Here is a 17,500-nt window from a genome sequence, read left to right as displayed (position 1 = left end):
CTCTTTTTTAGGGAAAACAGATTCATGTGCTTAAGTCGATTTTCGTATGATTTATTTTTGATATTTGGAATCAGTTTTGTGGCTCGCCGTTGTACTTTTTCCAGTCTGTCAATGTCTTTAATGAGATTCGGTGACCATACGGAAACAGCATATTCCAAATGTGGACGAACTAACGATTTATATAGCTTGTTAATGAGTGATGGACTTTTGAAATAAAAAGATCGCGCAATCAATCCCAGAATCTTATTTGCTTTCTCAGAGGCTGAAATACACTGCTTGGATGATTTGAGGTCGTTACTGATAATTACGCCGAGATCTTTTTCACTATCCACTTTTGTTAACGAATTTCCAAATAACTTGTAATCGTACTTGCTGTTATTTTTACCTATGTGCATTACCTTGCATTTACTTGTGTTAAATTTCATTAGCCACTTTTCAGACCATTGCTGTAATTGATCTAAATCTTCTTGAATATCTAATTGGTTTGAGTGATCATTTGCCACTCCGCACAGTTTTGTATCATCAGCAAATTTGGAAACAGTAGATTTTAGTCCATGGTCTATATCATTTATATATACTATGAATAGAAGTGGCCCAAGAACGGAACCCTGAGGAACTCCACTTGCAACACTTTTCCATCCAGAAGTTTTTCCATTTAAAACAACTCTCTGTTTTCGACCATTCAACCAATTACTAGTCCAACCTAATAGGCTACCACTTATTCCATGCAAAGCTAATTTAGTAAGTAGTCTTTCGTGTGGGACGGTATCAAAAGCTTTTGCAAAGTCTAGATATATTAAATCTATATTGTTTCTTTTGTCATAATTCGAGACAACTGTGTTGTAGAATTCGAGTAAGTTAGTCACGCAAGAACGTTTCCGTCTGAAACCATGTTGGCTATCATTTATCAAACGGTTACTTTCTAAATGATATTCGATAGCATCTCTGATGATAGTTTCCATTATTTTTCCTACGATCGAAGTCAAACTAATAGGCCTATAGTTATTTGGTTTCTTTTTGTCACCTTTTTTGAATATGGGAGTAACGTTAGCTAGCTTCCATTCTCTTGGGACATCTCCGGATATGATGGATTTCTTGAAAATAATTTCTAATGGAACAACAATCTCATTTTTCATTTCCTTTAAGATTCTTGGATGCCAACCGTCAGGCCCTGGTGTTTTATTAACTTTGAGTTTGTCTATACACCTTTTAATTGTTTCTTTTGTTATATTTACCGTAGTGAGTAAGTTTACCCCAGACTTTTCACAGGTTTCAGTTTGGAATTCACTTTGAGGTGTTTCGTTTACGAATACCGAGCTAAAATAATTGTTTAAGAGATTACACATTCCTTCATTTGAATATTCAAGTTGACCGTCAGCAGATAATAGTGGACCAATGTGATTCCTAACAACCTTTTTATCTCTAATGTAACTATAGAATTCTTTGGGATTCTCTTTGGATTTCTCAGCGATGTTCATTTCGTATTGTCGTTTTCTTTTTCTTATTGTCTTTTTTAAATCTCTCTGTATTGATACATAACTTTCATAGTCATTAGATGCACCCGAGCACTTATATTTCTTATAAGCCTGTCTCTTTTTAGCAATACTTTTTTCAGTTTCTTTGTCGAGCCACTTTGGGCGAGCCTGATTTGGGGGACGTCTGTCCTTAAAAGGAATGTAAGTTTGAATCATCTTAGTGAGCGTATTTTGAAATATTTCCCACATCTGATCTACAGGCCTTTCGTTTAATTTTTCCTCCCAATCTGTAAGCTGAAGCTCCTGACGTAGTTCTATGAACTGAGCTTTACTGAAATCGGGTATTTTAGAAGCACAAGTATCTATTCTAAAATTGTTTAGGAGTTTGAATCTGACTAAGTTGTGATCGCTATTTGCAACAGATTCACCGACTTCTACATCAGTTGCCATGCTTTCGCGGCTAGTGATCAATAAATCGAGTAAGTTTCCATATCTTGTGGGCTCTTTTACATGCTGAATTAAGTAATTGTCACCAAGAAAATCAATCAAGCGACTACCTATATGGCCATGTTCAAGGGTCATCCAATCAATGTCAGTAAAATTGAAATCACCCATTATCAATAAATCCCGGTTGCAGAAACTAGACAGTTCTTGAAATAACAGTTTGTCGTCTGCTAATGATAATGTCTTTGGCCTATATATTACACCTATATTCATTTTTTGTCCATTTGTTTGGGTTAACTCAACCCACAAACTGTCATATGCATCCTGTTTCACTTTCTCTAAAACACAAGCATGAACATTGTTTTTAACGTACAATAGAACACCCCCACCTTTCTTGTGGTTTCTATCCTGATGAAAGTGTTTAAAAATGTTGTGACTGCATGAGGAGGAATGGGCGGGGGGGTGGGGGGTGGGGTAGTATGTGTGAGTAAATTTTGACGCAGCCCGAAGGGATTTCTCCCCGTCCTCTCCTTATATGCAAAGGGGGACGGAGAGGGGGGTCGCCGATTAAATGAAGCGGCCTTGCTGTGGATGTGCTGTGTCTTGCGACACTGCTTCTGACCCAGGGCGATGGGCAGGGTGCAGGGATGACCCGTCATCCAGGAGGTGCTCAGATGAGAGGAAGGGTGGGAGGGGTGTGGAGTGTATTTAGGGATGAAATGGGTGGGAGTGTTTTTATGCCTTTCCCTTTTTGGCTACCTCCCTTGGAAGGGGGAAAAAGCCTTGGTATATGTATGTATTATTATTATTATTATTATTATTATTATTATTATTATTATTATTATTATTATTATTATTATTATTATTATTATTATTATTATTATTATTATTATTATTATTATTATCATTATTATTATTATCATTATTATTATTATTATTATTATTATTATTATTATCAATATTATTATCATTATTATCATCATTATTATTATTATTATTATTTTTATCATTATTATCATTATCATTATTATTATCATTATTATCATCATGATTGATTTTATCATTATTACCCCGTCTGGGGTATTTGGCTGCTTGTTATTGTGGCAAAGTAGCATGCAGTTGATACTTTAGGGTCTATATGAGGCGCCCCTACGGACCAGGGCCACACATCATTTTATCTGTGATAGAGGAAAACTCTGTTCATAGAGAAATGATGACACTTTTATACTACGACTGTCCCTCCGTTATGCTGTCCCCCAACCCCTTGTTGCTGTCCTGTACCATTTTTCTGAGTATTCTTTTTCTGTGGTGGGGGAATTCCCTGTGGTGGGGGAAAAGAATACTGCCACCAAGTATTTCCTCTTGGATCGTAAGAGGCGAGAAGAAAGGGACGGGGAGTGGGAATAGGCATCCTTCTCCTTGTAGCCCTACAGGGGACTTTCCTAAAAGAAAAAGCAAAGGCATAAGAGGGTCTGGGAGTTTTCGGAACAGCACCCTAAGGTTTGGGTCTTTTAATGTGCGTGGATGTGGTACAGATGAGAGTAAAAGGGAAGAGATAGGTAGTATGTTTGTGAGAAGAAAGACGGATGTGTTGGCTTTGAGTAAAACTAAGTTGAAAGGGAAGGGTGAGTGTAAGTTTAGGAGTGTAAATGGGAGGTTATCAGGAGTAAAGAGAGGGCGAGTGAGGGAAGGGGTGGCTATTCTAGTAAGTGAAGAGATAGGTAAACGTGTAGTCGAGTGGAAGGAGGTTTCCTCAAGGATAATGTGGATGAAGGTGAAACTAGGAAAGGAGATGTGGGTCTTTGTAAGTGCATATGGGCCTGGCAGTGAGAAGAATGTAGAAGAAAGGGAGGCCTTTTGGATAGATTTAAATGAGTGCATAGAGGACTTAGGGAGAAATGTCAATGTAATAGTGCTGGGAGACCTTAATGCTAGGGTAGGAAATGGTCCAATTGATGGAGTGGTTGGGAAATGTGGAGTTCCATGAAAGAATCGTAGTGGAGAGTTGACAGTGGAAATGTGTCTAGAAAGAGAGTTGATGATAGCAAATACAGTGTTTCGGAAGAAAGTCAAGCATAAGTACACATGGGAGAGGGTGGTGGATGGAAGGGTGGTAGATAGAGCGTTGATGGATTATGTAGTGGTAAATAGGATTATGATGGGAAGAGTTAAGGATGTACATGTGCTAAGGGGAGAGGGTGGGGGAATATCAGATCTTTTTCTGGTGGAAGGTAAGTTGAGAGTGGAGGATAGATGGAGAAAGAGGAAAGGGTCAAAAGGTAGGGAGGCGCTTAGAGTGAACTCTTTAAATGAAAAGGAAAAGGAGAAGGAGTACAAGAATAAGCTGAAGGAGGAGTGGGAGGGAGTGAAGGATAGAGTGGAGGTAGGTGTGGAGGAGGAATGGGGATGGTTCAAGGAGTGAGTCACAAAGTGTGCAAGGATGGTATGTGGAACAAGAAGGACAGGAGGAAATAGAAGGAAGGGTGGTGAATGGTGGGATGAGGAAACAAAGAAGGTTGTAGAAGAGAAGAAGCGAGCTTTCACAGATTGGTTACAAAATAGGACAAGGGAGTCATATGAGAGGTACAAAGAAAAGAAAAGAGAAGTAAAGAAAAGGGTAAAGGAGGCAAAGAGGAGAGCAGATGTGAAATGGGTATGAGTATGACAGAAAATTTTGAAAGCAATAAAAAGATGTTTTGGAAAGAAAATAAGAGAGGAAGAGGAGGCGAATCAAGTGGAGAAGAAAAGGTAAAATGTGTAGATGGAGAGATGATAATGGAAGAGAAGGCAGTGAGGTGAAGATGGGCAGAATATTTTAGGGAGTTGCTTATGTGAAGGAGGATAGGGAGGGAAAGATAGCTGCAGTGGGAAATGCTAAGAAAATGACCGTGATGAGTGAGGAAACTGGAGGAGAAATAAAGAAGGATGAAGTGAAGGCAGTTGTTAAGATGATGAAAGCAGGTAAGGCACCTGGTCTGGGTGGATGCTATGCAGGGTGTCTAAAAAAAGGAGGTACAGTGATGGTGGACTGGATAGTGAGGTTATTTAATGTTTGCTGGAGAAAGAATAGAGTGGCGGAGGACTGGAGGAGTGCCTGTATAGTTCCGCTTTACAAGGGAAAAGGGGACAAGTGTGAATGTAGTAGTTTTAGAGGGATTAGCTTGTTAAGTGTAGTTGGGAAGGCTTATGGGAGAGTCTTGATTGAGAGGATTAGGAGAGGAACAGAGGGAGTAATTGGTGAGGAACAGTGTGGATTTAGGACGGGTAGAGGTTATGTAGATCAGATTTTTGTGGTAAGACAAATATGTGAGAAAGCTATAGGAAAGGGGAAGGATGTTTTTTGGGCTCCTATGGATCTGGAAAAGGCTTACGATAGGGTAGACAGAAAGGCACTGTGGGAGGTACTGCAGATATACGGGATAGGAGGAAAGCTACTGGGAGCTCTCAAGAGTTTTTATGAGAGTAGTAGAGCTTGTGTCAGGATTAGAAATGGAGAGAGTGAGTGGTTTGAGGTAAAGGTGGGACTTCGCCAAGGATGCGTTATGTCACCCTGGCTGTTCAACTTATACATGGATGGGGTGATGCGAGAGGTAAATGCAAGTGTAGTGGGTCAGGGATTGGAGATGGTTAAGGAAAATGGAGAAAAGTGGGAGGTGAGCCAGTTGTTGTTTGCGGATGACACTGCGCTTGTGGCAGGATCGGAAGAGGGATTGAGAAAGTTGGTGACAGAGTTTGGGAGAGTATGTGATAGAAGAAAGCTAAAGATAAATGTGGGTAAAAGTAAGGTGATGAGATGTATAAGGGGTGAAAATGGCAGTAGACTGGAAGTGAGCATCAAGGGAGAGCGACTGGAGGAAGTGGATAGTTTTAAATACTTGGGTGCAAATGTGGCAGGAAAAAGGTGGAGTGAAGGTGGAGGTAGAATGTAGATTGAGAGAAGCGAGTAAATGCCTTGGTGGATTAAAAAGTGTAATGAGGAATAGACATTTGCTAATGGATGCTAAGAGGAGACTGTATGAAGCATTGTATGGGGCAGAAACATGGAACATGAGAGAGGAAGAGAGAGGGAGTTTGAATGTGTTTGAGATGAGGTGTCTGAGAAGTATGATGGGGGTTACTGGACTGGATAGAGTGAGAAATGAGGAGGTGAGGAGGAGAACAGGGGTGGAAAAGGAGCTGGGAGATAGGGTTGATGAAAGAATATTAGTATGGTTTGGACACATGGAAAGAATGAGTGAAGAAAGACTAGTAAAGGAGGTATGGAAGGCAGATGTGGAGGGAGTGAATATGAGGGGACGTCCTAGGATGAGGTGGATGGATGGGGTGAAGGGGGCTTCGGGGAAGAGGGGAATGTCTGTTAAGGAAGGACGGGAGAGGACAGAAGACAGGGGTGAATGGAGAATGGTTGTATATGGAAGATGCTGTGATGCATGAGGTGGAATGGGCGGGGGGATGGGGGTGAGGTAGTATGTATGAGAAAAATTTGACGCAGCCCGAAGGGATTTCTCCCCGTCTTCTCCTTTTATGCAATGGGGGGACGGAGAGGGGGGGTCGCCGATTTAATGAAGCGGCCTTGCTGTGGATGTGCTGTGTCTTGCGACACTGCTTCTGACCCAGGGTAGTGGGCAGGGTGCAGGGATAACCCGTCATCCGGGAGGTGCTAAGATAAGAGGGAGGTTGGAGGGGTGTGGAGTGTATTCAGGGATGGAATGGGTGGGAATGATTTTATGCCTTTTCCTTTTTGGCTACCTCCCTTATAAGGGGGCAAAAGCCTTGGTATATGTATGTATGTATGTATCATTATTATCATTGTTACTATTATTAGTATAATTTTTATTCCCATCTTAACACCACGAAGCGCTGAGATGGAGGAGACATGAGTTAGTTTATGGATGTGGGATGTGTGCTTTGATTCGGCCACTCCCCATGCAAGGGAGAAGGCTTGTGATGCATCAAAGGAAATGCGGGCGCGCGCGCGTGTGTGTATTTACTTAGTTGTATTATACGGTAAGGGCAGCTATGCTCGTGGTGTCCGTCTTTGTATCTCGCAACATCTAGTTTGTTCTTAAATTCTTGTATGGTGTGTGTGTATTTACCTAGTAGTATTTACCTAGTTGCATCTTAGGTGAAAGGGAGCTACGCTCGTGGTGTCCCGCCTTCACATCTCACAGTGTCTAGTTTGCTCTTAAATTCGTGAATGGTTTTTTGCACACACTATATTTTCGTCCAGTTTGTTCCAAGCGTCCACCACTCTATTTGGAAAATTGTTCTTCAGATCTCTTCTGTAGATATCTTTTTTTGAGTTTCTTTCCATGTCCTCTTGTGTTTCTCTTGTCCCAATTTAACAAGTGTGTGTGTGTGTGTGTGTGTGTGTGTGTGTGTGTGTGTGTGTGTGTGTGTGTGTGTGTGTGTGTGTGTGTGTGTGTGTGTGTGTGTGTGTGTGTGTGTGTGTGTGTGTGTGTGTGTGTGTGTGTGTGTAATTCACCACCATGGTCTTGGATCACGTGTTGGACTCGTGATCGACAACTATTTCCTCCCGGATGATAGCTCAGAGCTCATATATGACCGATCTGTGGGTAATGCCATGACCTTACAATCACACAACTAACTCCCCGTCCACGAGAGGCTGAGTAACGACTCGTAGCGCAGTATGTGTGTGTGTGTGTGTGTGTGTGTGTGTGTGTGTGTGTGTGTGTGTGTGTGTGTGTGTGTGTGTGTGTGTGTGTGTGTGTGTGTGTGTGTGTGTGTGCGTGTGTGTATGTGTGTGTGTGTGTGTGTGTGTGTATGTGTGTGTGTCTGTGTGTGTGTGTGTGAGAGAGAGAGAGAGAGAGAGAGAGAGAGAGAGAGAGAGAGAGAGAGAGAGAGAGAGAGAGAGAGAGAGAGAGAGAGTGATTAACCACGGTCTTGGATCACGTGTTGGACTCGTGATTGAAAGCCATTACCCTCCCGGATAAGAGCTCAGTGCTCACATATGGGTAAATCTGCGATCTTACACATATTCACACACACACACACACACACACACACACACACACACACACACACACACACACACACACACACACACACACACACACACACACACACACACACATACATACATACATACATACATATACCAAAGGCTTTTTCCCCCTTCATGGGGGTAGCCAAAAAGAAAAAGGCATAGAAACCACCCCCACCCATTCCATTTCCTATATATTCCACTCCCCTCCACCCTCTTCCCCCCCCCCCCCATATCTTGGCACCTCCTGGATGGCGGGTCATCCCTGCATCCTGCCCACTGTCCTGGGTCAGAAGCAGTGTCGCAAGGCACAGCACATCCACAGCAAGGCCGTTTCGTAAATTCGACGACCCCCCCTCTCCATCCCCTCATGCAGAAAAGGAGAAGACGGGGAGAAATCCCTTCGGGCTGCGTCAATTTTTTTTTTTTTTTTTTTCATACATACTTCCTCACCCCCCATCCCCCACCCACTCCCACTCATGCATCACAGCATAATCTATACACAGCCCCTCTCCATTCACCCCTATCTTCTGTCCTTTCCCGTCCTTCCTCAACAGACATTCCTCTCTTTTGTAATGCCCCTTTCACCCCATCCATCCATCTCATCCTAGGATGCCCCCTAATATTCACTCCTTACACCTCTGCCTTCCACACTTCTTTTACTAATTTTTCTTCACTCATTCTTTCCATGTGTCCAAACCATCCTAATACTCTTTCATCAACCCTATCTCCCAGTTCCCTTTCCACCCCTGTTCTCCTCCTCACCTCCTCATTTCTCACTCTATCTAGCCTACTAACACCTATCATACTTCTCAGACATTTCATCTCAATCACATTCAAATTCCTTCTCTCTTCCTCGCTCATGTTCCATGTTTTTGCCCCGTACAATGCTGTTGGCACAATCACTCCTTCATATAACCTCCTCTTAGCATCTATTCCCAGATGTCGATTTCTCATTACACTTTTCAATCCACCAAGGCATTTACTCGCTTCTCTCAATCTACATTCTACCTCCACCCCTACCCCTCACTTTCCTGCCATATTCGCACCCAAGTATCAAAAACTATCCACTTCCTCCAGTCTTTCACCCTTAATGCTCACCTTCAGCCTGCTGTCATTCTCTCCCCTTGTACATCTCATCACCTTACTTTTACCCACATTTATCCTCAGCTTCCTTCTTTCACACACCTTCTCAAACTCTGTCACTAACTATCCCTCCTCTGATCCTGATACAAGCGCAGTGTCGTCAGCAAACAACAACTGGCTCACCTCCCACTTTTCTCCATTTTCTTTAATCATCTCCAACCCCTGACCCACTGCCCTTGCATTCACCTCTCGCATCACCCCATCCATGTAAAGATTGAACAGCCAGGGCGACATAACACATCCCTGATGAAGTCCCACCTTTACCTCAAACAATTTACTCTCTCCATTTCTAATCCTAACACAAGCTCTACTACTCTTGTAAAAACTCTTGACTGCTCTTAACAGCTTTCCTCCTTTCCCATATATCTGCAGTGCCTCCCACAGTGCCTTTCTGTCTACCCTGTCATAAGCTTTTTCCAGATTCATAAAAGCCCAAAAAAATCCTTACCTTTTCCTATAGCTTTCTCACATATCTGTCTTACCACAAAGATCTGATCTACACAACCCCTACCTGTCCTAAACCCACACTGTTCCTCACCAATTACTCCCTCTGTTCCTCTCCTAATCCTCTCAATCAAGACCCTCCTATAAGCCTTCCCAACTACACTCAACGAGCTAATCCCTCTAAAACTACTACATTCACACTTGTCCCCTTTTCCCTTGTAAAGCGGAACTATACAGGCACTCCTCCAGTCCTCCGTAACTCTACCCTCTCTCAAACAAACATAAAACAACCTCAGCAGCCAGTCCACCATCACTGTACCTCCTTTCTTCAGACATTCTGCATGGCATCCATCCAGGTCAAGTGCCTTTCCTGCTCTCATCATCTTAACAGCTGCTTTCACTTCATCCTCACCTATTTCTCCTCCATTCTCCTCACTCATCACTCTCATTTTCTTAGCGCTTCCCACTGCAACTACCTTTCCCTCCCTATCCTCCTCCACATTAAGTAACTCCCTAAAATACTCTGCCCACCTTCCTCTCACTGCCTTCTTTTCCATTATCATCTCTCCATCTGCACCTTTTAGCTTTTCTTCTCTACTTGATTCGCCTCCTTTTCCTCTTTTAATTTCCTTCCAAAACATCTTTTTATTACTTTTAAAATTTTCTGTCATACTCATACCCCATTTCACATCTGCTCTCCTCTTTGCCTCCTTTATCTTATACTTAGCTTTCCTTCTCTTTACTTTGTACCTCTCATACGATTCCCTCGTCCTAATTTGCAGCCAATCTATGAATGCCTGATTCTTCTCTTCTACAACTTTCTTTGTTTCCTCATCCCACCACTCACTACCCTTCCTTATTTTTCCTCCCGCCCTCCTTGTTCCACACACCATCTTTGTACACCTTATGACTCCTTCCTTGAACCATCCTCAATCCTCCTCCACTCCTAGCTCTACTCTATCCTTTACTCCCTCCCACTCCTCTTTCATTTTCTTCTGAAACTCACTCTCCTTTTTTTCCTCATTTAAGCAGTTCAATCTGAGTACCTCCCTACCTTCTGCCCTTTTCCTCATTCTCCACCTATTCTCCACTCTCATTTTACCTTCCACTAGAAAATGATCTGACATTCCCCCACTCTCTCCCCTTAGAACATGTACATCCTTAACTCTTCCTACCATACTCCTGGTCACCACTATATAGTCCATTAACGCTCTATCTGCCACCCTTCCATCCACCACCCTCTCCCATGTGTACTTATGCTTGACTTTCTTCTTAAACACTGTATTTGCTATCATCAACTCTCTTTCAAGACACATCTCCACCATCATTTCTCCACTACGATTTTTACCTGGAACTCCATACTTCCCAATCACTCCGTCTATTGGTTTATTTCCTACCCTAGCATTAAGGTCTCCCAATACAACTACATTGACATTTCTCCCTAATCCCTCTATGCACTCATTTATATCTACCCAAAAAGCCTCCCTTTCCTCTACGCTCTTCTCATTACCAGGTCCATACGCACTTGCAAAAACCCGCATCTCCCTTCCCACCTTCACCTTCATCCACATCAACCTTGATGAAACCTCCTTCCACTCCACTACCCGCTTACTTATCTCTTCACTTACTAGTATAGCCACCCCTTCTCTCCCTCGTCCCCTCTTCACTCCTGAGTACCTCCCAGCTACACTCCCAAACTCACAGTTGCTCTTTCCTTTCATTTTAATTTCACTCAAAGCCAGCACATCTATCTTTCTTCTCACAAACATACTGCCTATCTCTTCCCTTTTACTCTCATCTGTACCACATCCACGCACATTAAAAGACCCAAACCTTAGGGTACTGGTTGGAAAACTCCCAGACTTCTTATGCCTTTTCTTTACATCAAGAAATGTAGTATAATGGAAATTGGGAAAAGCAAAAATAGAATCTCGGGTCAATATAAAATTGGTACAAAGGAAGTCAAAAAAGTCGACTCACAGAGGGACGTGGGAGTAACTATCTCAAACGACATGGCACCAGACAAACATGTCAACAAATTAGTCGGAGAAACTTTTAACTTATTAAGATCAATGAAAGTGGCCTTCGACTACATGGATGAAGAAATGGTAAAGAAAATACTAGTTACACTGAAAAGATCAAAATAATATGCAGTGTCTCTATGGAGACCTAGTACCAAAAAAATGATAATAGTAATAAAAAAACATAAAGAAACTAGAAAGATTTCAAAGCGCAACGACAAAGATGTCACCAACACTTTGTAATTTGACATACGAACAGAGATTAGACAAACTAAATTTACCAACCCTAGAACAAAGAAGAGAAAGAGGTGATTTGATAACAATTTATAGAATTATGAAAGAGATGGAAATTCTTGATAAAGGTGACCTACTAAAATGGGACAGAAGAAATACAAGAGGACACGAAAAGAAACTTAAGAAACGCAGTTACAGAAGAGATCTGAAAAAAAACAGCTTTCCACACAGAGTAATAGATGCATTGAACAAACTGAAAGAGGAAACAGTGAGTGCTAAAACTATACATGACTTTAAGAAAGAACTGGATGCGGAAAGATACAAAAGCGGGGCACTACGAGCATAGCTTTCCTCCCGCAAGATACAACTAGATAAATACAACTACGTAAATACACACGCATAGTTCTCTTCCCGTAAAATACAACTAGGTAAATACACACACGCGCGCACACACACACACACACACACACACACACACACACACACACACACACACACACACACACACACACACACACACACACACACACACACACACACACACACACACACACACATGGCGCTGTGGTTAGAGCTCTGGCCTGCCACTACGGAGGTCCGGGTTCGACCCTCGCCCGGGGCTGAAATAATATCAGTATCGCAGCGCTGAGGGGTGTTACTCCAACTCTCGTGGGCGGGGAGTTGGGGGTGTGTGTGTGTGCAAGGTCATAGCATTACCCATAGATCGGACCTACGAGCTCTGAGCTCTTCCAGGAGGGAAATAGCTGTCGATCACGAGTCCAACACGTGATCCAAAGACCAAGTGAATACACACACACACACGTGAAGAAAATTCTAATCACTCTGATAAGACCAAGATTGGAATATGCAGCAACGATGTGGTCACCAAGTACAAAAAAAAATGTATAAAAGTAACTTGAAAGAATACAAAGAGCAATTACAAAATTGGCACCAACACTCTCAAAACTATCATATGAAGAGAGACTAGCAAAACGAACTACAAACACTAGAGCAAAGAAGAGAGAGAGGAGATTTGATAGCTATTTACAAAATCATGAAAGGCATAGAAATTATTGATAGAGAGAATCTGATAAAATGGGAAGATAGAAATACAAGAGGGCACGGAAAGAAAATCAAGAAAGACAGCTATAGAAGAAATCTGGAAAAGAACAGCTTTCCTCACAGAGTAATAGACAGTTGGAACAAGTTAGATGAGAAAGTGGTGTGTGCAAAAACAATACATGAATTTAAAAATAGTTTAGATAAAATGAGATATGAAGACGGGATACACGAGCATAGCTCCCCTTCCCGTAAAATACAACTAGGTAAATACACACACACACACATACACACACACACACACACACACACACACACACACACACACACACACACACACACACACACACACACACACACACACACACACACACACACACACACACACACACACACACAACTTGCCCCCCATAGTTTTAGTACCAGCTCTCACCGCAGTGATGCTGATGTATTTCAGCCCTGGGCGGAACTGTAATAATTTCAGCATCGCTTCACTGCGAGCCGGCACTCGTACTCCGGTGGGCAAGAAGTTGTGTGTGTGTGTGTGTGTGTATTTACCTAGTTGTATTTACCTAGTTGTATTTTACGGGAAGGGGAGCTATGCTCGTAGGGTCCCGTCTTCATATCTCATTTAATCTAAACTATTTTTAAATTTTGTGTGTGTGTGTGTGTGTGTGTGTGTGTTAGTGTGTGTGTGTGTGTGTGTGTGTGTGTGTGTGTGTGTGTGTGTGTGTGTGTGTGTGTGTGTGTGTGTGTGTGTGTGTGTGTGTGTGTATTTACCTAGTTGTATTATACGGGAAGGGAGCTATGTTCGTGTGTCCCGTCTTTGTATCTTTCAGCATCAAGTTTTTTCTTAAAATCTTGAATAGTGTTTGCACACACTACTTCTTTATCTAAACCATTCCAGGTATCCAGTACTCTGTGTGGGAAGCTATTTTTTTTTTTTTTTTTCAGATCTCTTCTATAGTTATCCTTTTTGAGTTTCTTTTCGTGTCCTCTTGTTTTTCCATTGTCTCATTTTAGTAAATCATTCCTATCTAGGATTTCCATTACTTTCATGATTCTATGGATAGTCAGCAGTGTGTGTGTATTCACCTTGGTCTTGGGATCACGTGTTGGACTCGTGATCGGCAGCTATTTCCCTCCCGGAAGAGAGCTCAGATCTCATATGACCGATCTATGGGTAATGCTATGACCTTACACACACACACACACACACACCTAACTCCCCGCCCACAAGAGTCGGAGTAACGACCCGAAGCGCACCGATACCGAAATCATTTCGGCCCTGGGCAGGATTCGAACCAGGTACTGCTGCAACTCCGTACTGGCAGTCCAATACTCTATCAACCGCGCCACCGCGAGAGAGAGAGAGAGAGAGAGAGAGAGAGAGAGAGAGAGAGAGAGAGAGAGAGAGAGAGAGAGAGAGAGAATGTGTGTGTGTGTGTGTGTGTGTGTGTGTGTGTGTGTGTGTGTGTGTGTGTGTGTGTGTGTGTGTGTGTGTGTGTGTGTGTGTGTGTGTGTATTTACCTAGTTGTACCTAGTTGCATTTACCTAGTTGTATTTTACGGTAAGGGGAGCTATGCTCGTGGTGTCCCGTCTTCATATCTCATTTTATCTAAATTATTTTTAAATTTTTAAATTTCTAATCTATTTTTAAATTAATTCAGCCTTTGCCAGGATTCGAACCAGGTACCACCGATAATTCCTTTGTTTGGATCAGAGTCTCTACCAACCACGCCACCGATTATGTATGTGCTTGTGTGTGTGTGTGTGTGTGTGTGTGTGTGTGTGTGTCTTTGTGTGTGTGTGTGTATGTTTGTGTGTGTGTGTGTGTGTGTGTGTGTGTGTGTGTGTGTGTGTGTGTGTGTGTGTGTGTGTGTGTGTGTGTGTGTGTGTGTGTGTGTGTGTGTGTGTGTGTGTGTGTGTGTTTAGGATAATGATAAAGATTCGATGGAAACGGCAAGCAAATATATTTCTATGGGGTCTTGTTCAAGAACGTGAATTATGTGCTTCACAGGTTCCATGTACAACAGACCATACATGAACATCCAACCATAATTCACGCAGTCTTTTCACGTTTGTTGAAAATTTCGATGTCGACATGACGTCATACAACCCACAGCCTGCCTGTGGCACATTCTATCGTACATTTCTCATACATGGGCGTCATTCACGCCTCCATCTAGCCCAGAATTGATAATCCAGCAAGATAATTAACCGTGCAAAATAATCAACCGTGAAAAATAATTAGCCGTGCAAAATAGTTAACCACTAAACAAAATCATCACGACGACCGTGGGGCCTTTTACAGTGCTAGATGTAACATGGGCTATGATGCAAATGAAGTTTGAACCAATGCTCACAAAAATGGAGAGCCACGAATTAGTTGAAAAATATACACTAGCATAATATTTATAGTAAGGTGCTGTAATTAATGTCAATTTATAGCTGATATTATTTTTCTTTATATTTACAGGGGAACCATCATCTTTTCAGAGCTTTGGGCTTGCTCCCGTTTTCTTTTTCGAATCCATTGCATTAAGAACATAAAAATGAAGGAGACTGCAAGAGACCATAATGCCTACACTAGGCAGTTCCATGTCAATGACCACCTGTCATCCCCATCCATAAAGTTGCCTAACCGTTTCTTAAAACAACCGATAATTTCAGTGCTAACTACATGGTTACTAAGTCTATTCCATTCGTTGACCACCCTATTAGTGAACCAATTCTTGCCTATTTCCTTCTTATCTCTAAATTTGTTCAATTCAAATCCATTACTGCGAATTCTGCCCTGTTGTCTTCATTTGATGACCTTGTTTGCATCACCCTTGTTAAAGCTTTTGATCCACTTGAACACCTCTATAGGATCACCCCTCACTCTGCGTCTTTCCAGAGAGTGCAAGTTAAGGTGCCTAAGCTTCTCTTCTGGCAAATTTTTTATTAAGTCCATGTCTTCTAGAAACACTGTGCCGCATAGACACATTTCGCTATTTATCCACCACGCCCACAGTAAATCACAGGTGTAACAATGCTAACCTTGTGAAGAAGATTTCTGTCGGTTGCACGCCGTTCGACTTGTCGCGGCTCACTCATGGCTAGACTGTCGTAGCATCAGAATTATCACATACACCGGACTTGCGTCATCCAAGATGTCGCCAGGAAACCACGCTAGCTCACGGTACTGTTTAGAGTCTACATAACATCAGGTTGGGTTATTGAAAGAGAAAAGGAAAATAAAATTAACAATATGAGAAGGTGTATATAACGTAAGTCAGGTTACCAAGAGGAAAGAAATCAGGCTTTGATTTAGCTTCAACGATCGAAAGACTCGCCTCTTGGAAGCCAAGCTCCAGTTGGGAATACCCATCTCGGCCCTACACAAAGATAGCTACAGGAAATCCCCCTCCGACAAACCCTTATGTGAGTGTTCATGAAACAAATGTCACGCATAAATCCAAATTCCTGCGTGGGTTAACTCCTATATTCGAAACTTTTGTTAGATCTGGGATTCCAAACCTTTATTTGTCTATGACCAAAATTACTTTGAGAAAAAGTAACGTGGAAATTATGCGAAAACAGCATAAACTTCAAGGATTCCAAACCTTTGTCTGTTACTAGTATCACCTTGAGAAAAAGTATATACATATACCATGTTGTATATGTATATGTTGATGGATTTGAGAAAAAGTAACGCGGAAATTACGCGAAAACAGCATAGTCGACTTCAAAGAGTGGATGACCCTAAAGCAGCAGTGTCTCGATATCCCTCAGAGATGCCCAAAAAGTGCGTCATGGAGGAAATATCAAATAAACTTCGTTTCGAATTATATTTTAGTCATCTTTTTACTGAAAATGAAAACAAAGAGCCCCTGGATTTCAACTGTTTGTAAATAGAAGTCCTCCCCTTTCTCAGTCTCTCTCTCTCTCTCTATCTATCTATCTATCTATCTATCTCTTTCTCTCTCTCTAAGTAAAGTAAATTAAAAGTTGAAAATCGAGAGTAGTAGACTAATAGAGGGGGTGTCAGTTTAATTTGGAGTTGAACTTTGGGGTATCAGGGCTGAAAGACTTTAGGAACCTCCAGATCCCTTACATGCCTAAGTACCCCCCCCCCCACCGGGGGGTGACAAAGCTCTCAGTGACGACGCTCCCCTCCCCCCATCATCACTTCCCATCTCCACTTCCATCCCTTACAGCCTGTTTTAGCTATTAGCTTGCGAAATAATTAAACGGATTCTAAAGATTGTATTGAATGTCCCTATTGAAGAAAGCATAAGGGGGGAAATATTTCATATTATGTTGATTCTAATGCAAAATTTGTACATTACGGTAAAATATTCAGGGCTCCTTTGACCCTTTTTTTATTATAATTACTTTGTCAGCCTTGTGGGGCGGCATGTCTAGACTAGAATTGCCCCCCGCCCCCAGGGCATATGCCCCCCCCCCCCTCTCATCCTCATGTGAGGGGCGGAACCTCTGCCATAGAGTTTCATTTCCTGCGCCATTGGACTCCAAAAACCTCATCCCAATTTCATCTGGAGATAACAGGAGCCAACAATCTGTCTCCTGACCAGGTCCAAAATTTAATACCAACCTTAATATATAAATTGTATCATTTATTGTCATAAATATCACTTGAAAACGTACAAAGTGTACGAAACGTCGTG

At 42.1% G+C, this 17,500-nt stretch overlaps 1 protein-coding gene across 4 annotated transcripts in view; it reads right to left on the bottom strand.

Annotated features, from left to right (window-relative positions):
- LOC143040605 (uncharacterized) overlaps window positions 1–15,976 on the bottom strand; it is a 535,837-nt gene extending 519,861 nt beyond the window's left edge. For all 4 annotated transcript variants that reach the window (XM_076211732.1, XM_076211736.1, XM_076211735.1 and 1 more), the window contains exon 1: window positions 15,870–15,976. The gene's annotated coding sequence lies outside the window, so the exon portion shown is untranslated. The remainder of the gene's footprint in view (window positions 1–15,869) is intronic.
- Between the last annotated feature and the right edge of the window lie 1,524 nt (window positions 15,977–17,500).

Source organism: Oratosquilla oratoria, chromosome 29 (assembly GCF_046742065.1).
Source record: "Oratosquilla oratoria isolate Oo_2021 chromosome 29, ASM4674206v1, whole genome shotgun sequence".
NCBI classification, from domain to species: Eukaryota; Metazoa; Arthropoda; class Malacostraca; order Stomatopoda; family Squillidae; genus Oratosquilla; species Oratosquilla oratoria.
Note: the sequence above shows the minus strand (reverse complement) of the source record. Positions and strands in the feature narration are given on the sequence as shown.